Genomic DNA, 9,695 nt, shown 5'->3' on the forward strand with positions numbered 1-9,695 from the left:
TGGGGATTATTGGGAAGTCATGATTTTATTTTGAAATATGAGAAGGATATGAGATTTGGAATGACTAGGGGCAAAATGATATCGTTTGGTATGTGTTCCCACTAAAATCTTATATTGAAATGTAATCCTCAATGTTGGAAGTGGGCCTAGTGGGCAGGTGATTGAATCATAAGGGCAGGATTTCCATGAACAGTTTGGCATCATTTCCTTTATTGTCATTCTCACAATAGTAAGTTTTCATGAGAGCTGGGTATTGACAAGTGTGTAGCACTGCCCCCCCTGCCCTCGCACTTATCATGGGATGTGCAAGCACCGGATTTATTTTCCACCTTGATTGTCAGTTGTCAGAGGCTTCACCAGAAGCAATCGCCAGTGCTATGCTTTCTGTACAGCCTGTAGAACCATGAGCCAGTTAAACCAGTTTCCTTTATAAATTAACCAGTCACCAATTATTTTTATAGCAATGTGAGGATGGCTTAATATATCCACCAAAAAACTATCAGAAGTAATAACTTGAGTAAATTTGCAGAATACAAAATCAACACACATAAATCAGTAGGATTTCTATATACCAACAGTCAACAAATTGAAAAAGAATTCAAAAATATAATACTATTTGTAGTAGCCACAAATAAAACAAAATGTGTGGAAATTTACCAAGGAAATAAAAGTTCTTAACAATTAAAACTGTAAAACACTGATAAAAGAAATGAAAGAGGACCCAAAAATTGGAAATATGTTTTTATGTTCACAGATTGGAAGAATCAGTATTTTTTAAAATCCAAAGCAATCTATACATTTCATGCCATCTCTATCAATATAACAGGCCAGGGGCGGTGGCTCATGCCTGTAATCCTAAAACTTTGGGAGGCCGAGGTCAGTGGATCATGAGGTCAAGAGTTCAAGACCAGCCTGGCCAACTTGGTGAAACCTGATCTCTACTAAAAATACAAAAAAATTAGCCAGGCTTGGTGGCAGGTGCCTGTAATCCCAGCTACTCAGGAGGCTGAGGCAGAGAATTGCTTGAACCCAGGAGGTGGATGTTGTAGTGAGCCAAGATCACATAACTGTACTCCAGTCTAGGTGACAGAATGAGACTCCATCAAAAAAGAAAAAAAAAAAAAAGACATTCCTCACAGAAATAGAAAAAAAAATTTAGATGGAACGAAACACCCTAATAGTCAAAGCTATGCTGAGTATATAAAACAAAACTGGAGGAATTCCATTACCTGGTTTTAAATTATACTACTAAGTTACACTAATTAAAACAGCATGACACTAGCATAAAAACAGACATAATGACAAATGGAACAAAATGTAGACCTTAGAAACAAACTCATACAGCTAAACTAAACTTATTTTCAACAAAAGTGCCAAGAACATAAAATAAAAAATAAGACAGTTTTTATAATAAACGGCTGGGAAAACTGGCAAGCCATACGCAGAAGAATAAGACTAGAACCCTATTTCTTGCCACATACAAAAATCAAATTAAAATGAATTAAAGACTTAAACCTAACGCCTCAAACGATCAAACTTTTACAAGAAAACATTGGGGAAACTCTTTAGGGCATTGGTCTGGGCAAAAATTTCTTAAATAATGCCCTAGAAGCACAGACAACCAAAAAAAAAAACATGGACAAATGGGATTACAGCAAGTCAGAAAGCTTTTTAAAGTGAAGGGAACAATAAACAAAGTGAAGAGAAAATTCACAGAATGGGAGAAAATATTTGTAAATTATCCGTTTGAAAAGCAATTAATAGCTACATGATATGGTTAAGCTTTGTGTCCCCACCCAAATCTCATATTGAATTGTAATCCCCAGGTTTTGAGGGAGAGACCTGGTAGAAGGTGATTAGATCATGGGGGTGGTTTCCCCTATGCTGTTCTTCTCATAATGAGTGAGTTCTCATGAAATCAGATGATTTTATAAGGGGCTCTTCTCCCTTTGCTTCACATACATGCTCTCTCACCTGCTGTCATGGAACAGGTGCCTGCTTCCCCATCTGCCATGATTGTAAGTTTCCTGAGGCCTTCCCAGCCATGTGGAACTGTGAGTCAATTAAATCCATTTCCTTTATAAATTACCCAGTCTTGCCAGGTGTGGTGACTCATGCCTGTAATCTCACCACTTTGGGAAGCCGAGGCGGGTGGACCACAAGGTCAGCGGTTCAAGACCAGCCTGACCAAGATGGCGAAACCCCATCTCTACTAAAAATACAAAAAAATTAGCCAGGCTTGGTGGCAGGTGCCTGTAATCCCAGCTACTCAGGAGGCTGAGGCAGAGAATTGCTTGAACCAGGAGGTGGATGTTGTAGTGAGCCAAGATCACATAACTGTACTCCAGTCTAGGTGACAGAATGAGACTCCATCAAAAAAGAAAAAAAAAAAAAAGACATTCCTCACAGAAATAGAAAAAAAAATTTAGATGGAACGAAACACCCTAATAGTCAAAGCTATGCTGAGTATATAAAACAAAACTGGAGGAATTCCATTACCTGGTTTTAAATTATACTACTAAGTTACACTAATTAAAACAGCATGACACTAGCATAAAAACAGACATAATGACAAATGGAACAAAATGTAGACCTTAGAAACAAACTCATACAGCTAAACTAAACTTATTTTCAACAAAAGTGCCAAGAACATAAAATAAAAAATAAGACAGTTTTTATAATAAACGGGCTGGGAAAACTGGCAAGCCATACGCAGAAGAATAAGACTAGAACCCTATTTCTTGCCACATACAAAAATCAAATTAAAATGAATTAAAGACTTAAACCTAACGCCTCAAACGATCAAACTTTTACAAGAAAACATTGGGGAAACTCTTTAGGGCATTGGTCTGGGCAAAAATTTCTTAAATAATGCCCTAGAAGCACAGACAACCAAAAAAAAAAACATGGACAAATGGGATTACAGCAAGTCAGAAAGCTTTTTAAAGTGAAGGGAACAATAAACAAAGTGAAGAGAAAATTCACAGAATGGGAGAAAATATTTGTAAATTATCCGTTTGAAAAGCAATTAATAGCTACATGATATGGTTAAGCTTTGTGTCCCCACCCAAATCTCATATTGAATTGTAATCCCCAGGTTTTGAGGGAGAGACCTGGTAGAAGGTGATTAGATCATGGGGGTGGTTTCCCCTATGCTGTTCTTCTCATAATGAGTGAGTTCTCATGAAATCAGATGATTTTATAAGGGGCTCTTCTCCCTTTGCTTCACATACATGCTCTCTCACCTGCTGTCATGGAACAGGTGCCTGCTTCCCCATCTGCCATGATTGTAAGTTTCCTGAGGCCTTCCCAGCCATGTGGAACTGTGAGTCAATTAAATCCATTTCCTTTATAAATTACCCAGTCTTGCCAGGTGTGGTGACTCATGCCTGTAATCTCACCACTTTGGGAAGCCGAGGCGGGTGGACCACAAGGTCAGCGGTTCAAGACCAGCCTGACCAAGATGGCGAAACCCCATCTCTACTAAAAATACAAAAATTAGCCAGGCATGGTGGCAGGTGCCTGTAATCCCGGCTACTCAGGAGGCTGAGGCAGAGAATTGCTTGAACCAGGAGGCGGAGGTTGCAGTGAGCTGAGATTGCCCCATTGCACTTCAGCCTGGGCAACAGATCAAGACTTCATCTCAGTAAATAGATAACCCAGTCTCGGGTAATTTTTATAGCAGTGCAGAAACAGACTAATACACTACAATATATTAAGTTCAAAAATTCTATAGAAAAAAATGTGGTAATCCAATGAAAGAGTGGACAAAAATTTGAATGAACACTTATGAAAAGAAGACATACAAATGGCAAACAGGCAAATGAAAAGGTGCTCCACATCACTGATCATTATAGAAATGCAAATCAAACCTAAAATGAGATATCATTTCACCCCAGTTAAGGTGGCTTTTATCCAGAAGTCAGTCAAAAACAAATGCTGGTGAGTATGTGGAGTGAAGGGAACCCTTGTACACTGTTGTTGGGAGCACAATTAAGGACAGTTTGGAGGTTCCTGATTTAACTAAAAATAGAACCACTGTATGGTCCAGCAATCCCACTGTTCAGTATATGCCTAAGATAAATAAATTCAAAGACATACTGTAAATCAAAGACATATTGGCACTCTCATACTTGCTACAGCAGGGTTTATAATAGCCAAGATTTGGAAGGAACCTAAATGTCCGTCAACAGATGACTGTTGATAGAGAAAATGTGGTACATACACACAATGGAGTACTATTCAGCTATAAGAAAGAATGAGAGTCTGCCACTTGCAATAACATAAATGGAACTGAAAGTCTTTATGTTAAGTGAAATAAGTCAGGCACAGAAAGACAAATGTCACAAGTTCTCACTTATTCGTGCATGGGTGCTAAAATTCAAAACAATGGGTGTCATAGAGATAGAGAGTATAAGGATGGTTACCAGAGGCTGGAAAGCGCAGTGAGGGAACAGGGGGATAGTGGGGATGCTAAATGGGTAAAATAAAATGGTCAGAAAGAATGAATAAGACATTATTTGATAGCACAACAGAGTGATTATAGTAAAAAATATTTTAACTTACATTTTAAAAACCTAAAAGAGGCCGGGCACGGTGGCTCAAGCCTGTAATCCCAGCACTTTGGGAGGCCGAGATGGGCGGATCACGAGGTCAGGAGATTGAGACCATCCTGACTAACCCGGTGAAACCCCGTCTCTACTAAAAAATACAAAAAACTAGTCAGGCAAGGTGGCAAGTGCCTGTAGTCCCAGCTACTTGGGAGGCTGAGGCAGGAGAATGGTGTAAACCCAGGAGGCAGAGCTTGCAGTGAGCTGAGATCCAGCCACTGCACTCCAGCCTGGGTGACAGAGCGAGACTCTGTCTCAAAACAAACAAACAAACAAAAACCTAGAAGAGTATAATTGGATTGTTTATAACACAAGCTATAAATGCTTGAGGGGATGGATACCCCATTTTTTATTATGTATTACTGCATGCCTGTATCAAAGTAGGTCATGTACCCCCATAAATATATACACCAACTATGTACTCACAAAAATAAATTAAAAACTGAAATTAAAATTAAAACCAAAGGGCGGAGGGTATAATGAGGAATGTGTGACCCATGGCTTGAACTAGCTTTTCAGTGAACTTTGGAATGTCCTTATCCAAGAAGAGGGGTCCATTTAGTCAATAGGAGCTTAGAAAATAATTTTTAGTTTATTAGCAGAAAAAAGGATTTTTAATCCTGAGCCATAACTCTCCGTCAGTCAATCCCTGCAGGGAACCCTGTTCTTTGCTCTGGAGATAAACACTATTTTTCTTTTCCACTGAATAACACCACATTTCAAAATGGGGGGGAACATCTTGAAACAAAGAGGTACAGCCTCATTAAATTTGATTTGGTTTCAATTGTAATTAATTTAATCACATGTGTTCTAGAGTTTGTCCTTAGTCTTCTCCTACTTTAGGCCCACGATCTGTTGAATTTGCTCAGCTCCCTGCTCAATAGCAGGAAATCAGTTTGAATTATTTAAAAACCTCATTGTGGCTGGGAGTGGTGGCTCATGCCTGTAATCCCAGCAATTTGGGAAGCCAAGGTGGGCAGATCGCTTGTTGTCTGGGGTTTGAGACCAGCCCGGCAAACAGAGTGAAACCCCATCTCTACTAAAGACACAAAAATTAGCTGGGTGTGGTGATTCATGCCTGTAATTGCAGCTACCTGGGAAGCTGAGGCAGGAAAATTGCTTGAACACAGGAGGTGGAGGTTTCAATGAGCCAAGGTGGTGCACTGCACTCCAGCCTGGGCAACAGAGCAAGACTCTGTCTCAAAATAATAATAAATAAATACATAGGTACTCACAAGGCATCTAGAAGGTTAATATTTATGGTCTGAAAATAGCCACATTTTTTAGCTGGCCACAAATTACAATTGCAGAATATTTGTGGCCATACAAGACACCTTCTACCAGATCTGAAAAGTGTATAAATGTCCTAGGAGTGCAGCATTTTTTTTGTAAGGATTAATATTAACGAGCTAGTTTAGGTCAATGGGTTAATGGTCATTGTTAAAACAAATAGCCCCTGACTTTAGTGAGTACATCTGCACCTTCCAAGTTTAATTATAACTCTTTCTCTTTATAGTTACTTACAAGTAGAGACACTAACAAAAGACAGTACATTCCTGCTCTTGTTTTCTGAGGATGTCCAACTCTGTAATGAAGTCATTTCTAATAAACTTGTTTCTTTCATTGTGCAGATTCACCTCAAATTTCTTCCTGCACAAGATCTAAGAATCCTACTTTGTGGTCTGATTTAGGACCCTCTTTTCTAGCAACATCTTTCAGCAACACCATGAAGGGACACCAAGACAAGACCCCCACTCCAAGGAAAACAATCCACACAGAATCAATCAGCTGACATCTGCATGCTCTGTGCCTGACATGACCCAAACAGTCAGCAATTTTCCCCTTCTCCGGTTAAACCTGTCCAACATCCAGGTGAGAACTGGCAACTCTAATTTACTCAGCTGGCTTTCTGCAGGAGATTCAAATATTTGTTAATGCTAACTGATACCTTCACTGGTTAGATCGAGGCATTCCCCACCCCATCTGAAAAATGTTTACCAGAAGAAATAACTCCTGAGTTTGGGTCATCTAAAAACCTGCAAAGTGACAACGGCCCATCTTTCACAGCAGGCATATCCCAACACCTATCCTCAGCTTGAAGAATCCAATATTACCTTCACTCTGCATGGAGACCGAGGTCCTCTGGAAAGGTGAAAGGGCTAGTCCTACTCTAAAGAAGACTCTAGCTAAATCAGAGGCCTGACTGTCTTTAACACCCATAGCTTACTGAGGGTTTGAACTGCTCCAAAGTAAAACCTATAATGAAGTCCTGTCGAGTTAACATACGGAAGGCCTTTCCTAACCACAGATCTCCTAATAGAGGAAAACACTTATCAATTACAAAAATATGTCATCAATCTAGGGCAGGTGCAAGGCACTCTGTGAGTATAGAAACTAGAGTCCTCCCCTTCCACATGGGAGGAAAATTCAGTTTCAGTTCAGCTAGGGATTTAGTCTTAGTAAAGACGTGGGAGGAAGTTCTCCAGCTGACCATCTTTCCTCAATGTGGAAAGGACCACAGCAAGGACACCTGAGCTCTCCAACAGATGTTCAACGCCAAGGGATTCACAGGTGGATACACCTGTGTGGAAGTAAAGCTGTTGCTTATTCTGGGAGCCCAATCCGAGGCTGAGGGAGGTTGGCGAAGGGCTATTTCAGCGTCGGCGGAGGGCAGGCTGGGTCACTGCGTGTTTGCTCCTCCTCCTCGCGTTTCTCCTGCTGCCCTGATCCCGCCTTAGCCATGACGGAGATCGTGTTCATGCAGGCCGGACAGTGCGGGAACCGGATCGGCGTCAAGGTTGGCAGCCGGGTCTCTGAGGGCCCAGCTTGGGCCTGCGGGTGGCCAGGGAAGATGCTGACAGTGGCGGGGGCGGGGCCCCTGCACTGCAGCCCCTGGGCTCCCTGCCAGGGACACGGTGGGATGACTGGGCGGATGGCGAGTCGGCCAGGGTGGACTCCAGGGGCACGGCGGCCTAGGGATGGGGGTACGGATGAGGGTGGGGGAGGGAGAGGAGCTGGGGCACCCCCGTGGCTCAGCCCTGGCCTGTCTGGTCCCTCCCATCTCGCAGTTCTGGGAGACGATCTCTGATGAACATGCCATCGACTCCACTGGCACCTATCAAGGGGACATCCACGGGCAGCTGGAGCGCATCAACGTGTACTACAACGAGGCCTGCGGTGAGACCCCGGACCTTCCCCCACCACCCTCCTGGGAACGCGACCCTCCCCTTGCTCATGCCCTCCCGCCCCTCTCAGATGGCAGGTAGGTGCCCCGCGCTGTGCTGGTGGATCTGGAGCCGGGCACCATGGACTCTGTGAGCTCTGGGCCCTTCGGGCAGATCTTCAGGCCAGACAACTTCATCTTTAGTGAGTTGTGGGTGAGGACTTGAGTGAGGTTCCTCAGTGGCTCAAAATCTAGGAGTGCCCCAAGGTCATCGCGGTGGGAATTGTGGAGCCAGGGCCCCTGAACACCCTCCTATCCTCCGAGTCAAGTCGTTCCATTTGCCTCTTAAAAGGGCTTTGGGAGGAAGGCCCACGTGTCTCCTCAAGGTGAAGAGCTACTGATGTAAACTCCCTGCAGGGAGCTGAGCTGGGGCCGTGGCTACTGCCTTCCGTGAAAATGGGCAGGAGCCACCCGCAGCGAGGTCTGTTAGCCTGTCTAGGGTTTGACTCCTGACTTAATTTCTAACAGGGGAAGCTGCTATCCTGTAACTCTGGGGGAGGCGGTTTCATTTGCTCCACCTCTGGGGCGAATGGTGCTCTCACCTCACACGTGACACTTGGCCTTTTTTGCATTATGGTGACCACTAATGACCTTATACCTGGCCATCGAGTGACTGGCTGTACTTTCTTACAGGTCAGTGTGGGGCCGCAAACAACTGGGCCAAGGGACACTACACAGAAGGCGGGGAGCTGATGGAGTCAGTGATGGAAGTTGTCAGAAGGGAGGCTGAGAGCTGTGACTGCCTGCAGGGTTTCCAGCTGACCCACTCCCTGGGTGGGGGGACAGGGTCTGGGATGGGTACCCTTCTGCTCTGTAAGATCCGGGAGGAGTACCCAGACAGGATCATAAACACATTCAGCGTCTTGCCCTCGCCCAAGGTGTCCAACACGGTGGTGGAACCGTATAACGCCACCCTATCGGTCAACCAGCTCATAGGAAATGCAGATGAGACCTTCTGCATAGACAACGAAGCGTTATTCAACATCTGTTCCAGGACCCTAAAACTGCCCACACCTACCTATGATGACCTGAACCACCTGGTGTCTGCCACCATGAGTGGGGTCCCCACGTGCCTGCGCTTCCCAGGCCAGCTGAATGCTGACCTGCGGAAGCTGGCCACGAACATGGTCCCGTCTCCCCGGGTGCATTTCTTCCTGTCCAGCTTTGCCCCACTGACCAGCTGGCCCAGCCAGCCGTACCGGGCCTTGACCGTGGCTGAGCTTACCCAGCAGATGTTTGATGCTAGGAATATGATGGCGCTTGTGACCCCCGTCATGGCCACTACCTAAGGGCGGCTGCCATTTTCAGGGGTCGCATAACCATGAGGGAGGTGGATGAACAAATGTTCTGCCTCCGAAATAAAACAAGTAGGGACTTCATTGACTGGCTCCCCCACAACGTCAAAACAACCGTCTGTGACATCCCACCCCGGGGGCTAGACAGGTCAGCCACCTTCATTGGGAACAACACGGCCATCCAGGAACTCTTCAAGCGTGTCTTGGAGCAGTTTATAGCACTGTTCCTGCGCAAGGCCTTCCTCCATTGGTATACGGGGGAGGGGATGGAAGAGATAGAATTTACCCAGGCCGAGATCAACATAAAAGACCTGGTGTCTGAGTACCAACAGCATCAGGATGCCAAGGCTGAGGCAGAGGAGGAGGCCTGGAACTTTCCTGTTCTAGGTAAAGGGGGGAAGCAGTGTGGATTCTTTACTGTGTTCTGACTGCCATGTGTCACTACGCACTTGTTCGTTTGTGTCTTCACCTCCTCCTGCTGCATTTCAAAGCATTTTCGTAGTATACAATTTTGCCTAATAAAGCATTCTCATAGCATCTGGCTTCACCTCTAACTTCTTTCTATGG

General features: G+C 44.3%; 1 pseudogene; it reads left to right on the forward strand.

The window, feature by feature from the left end:
• The first annotated feature begins 7,350 nt into the window (after positions 1-7,350).
• On the forward strand, positions 7,351-9,450 carry LOC117095595 (annotated as a pseudogene).
• The last annotated feature ends 245 nt before the right edge of the window (positions 9,451-9,695 follow it).

The sequence above is a fragment of the Trachypithecus francoisi genome, unplaced genomic scaffold (assembly GCF_009764315.1).
Source record: "Trachypithecus francoisi isolate TF-2019V2 unplaced genomic scaffold, Tfra_2.0 Lachesis_group14, whole genome shotgun sequence".
Lineage (NCBI taxonomy): Eukaryota > Metazoa > Chordata > Mammalia > Primates > Cercopithecidae > Trachypithecus > Trachypithecus francoisi.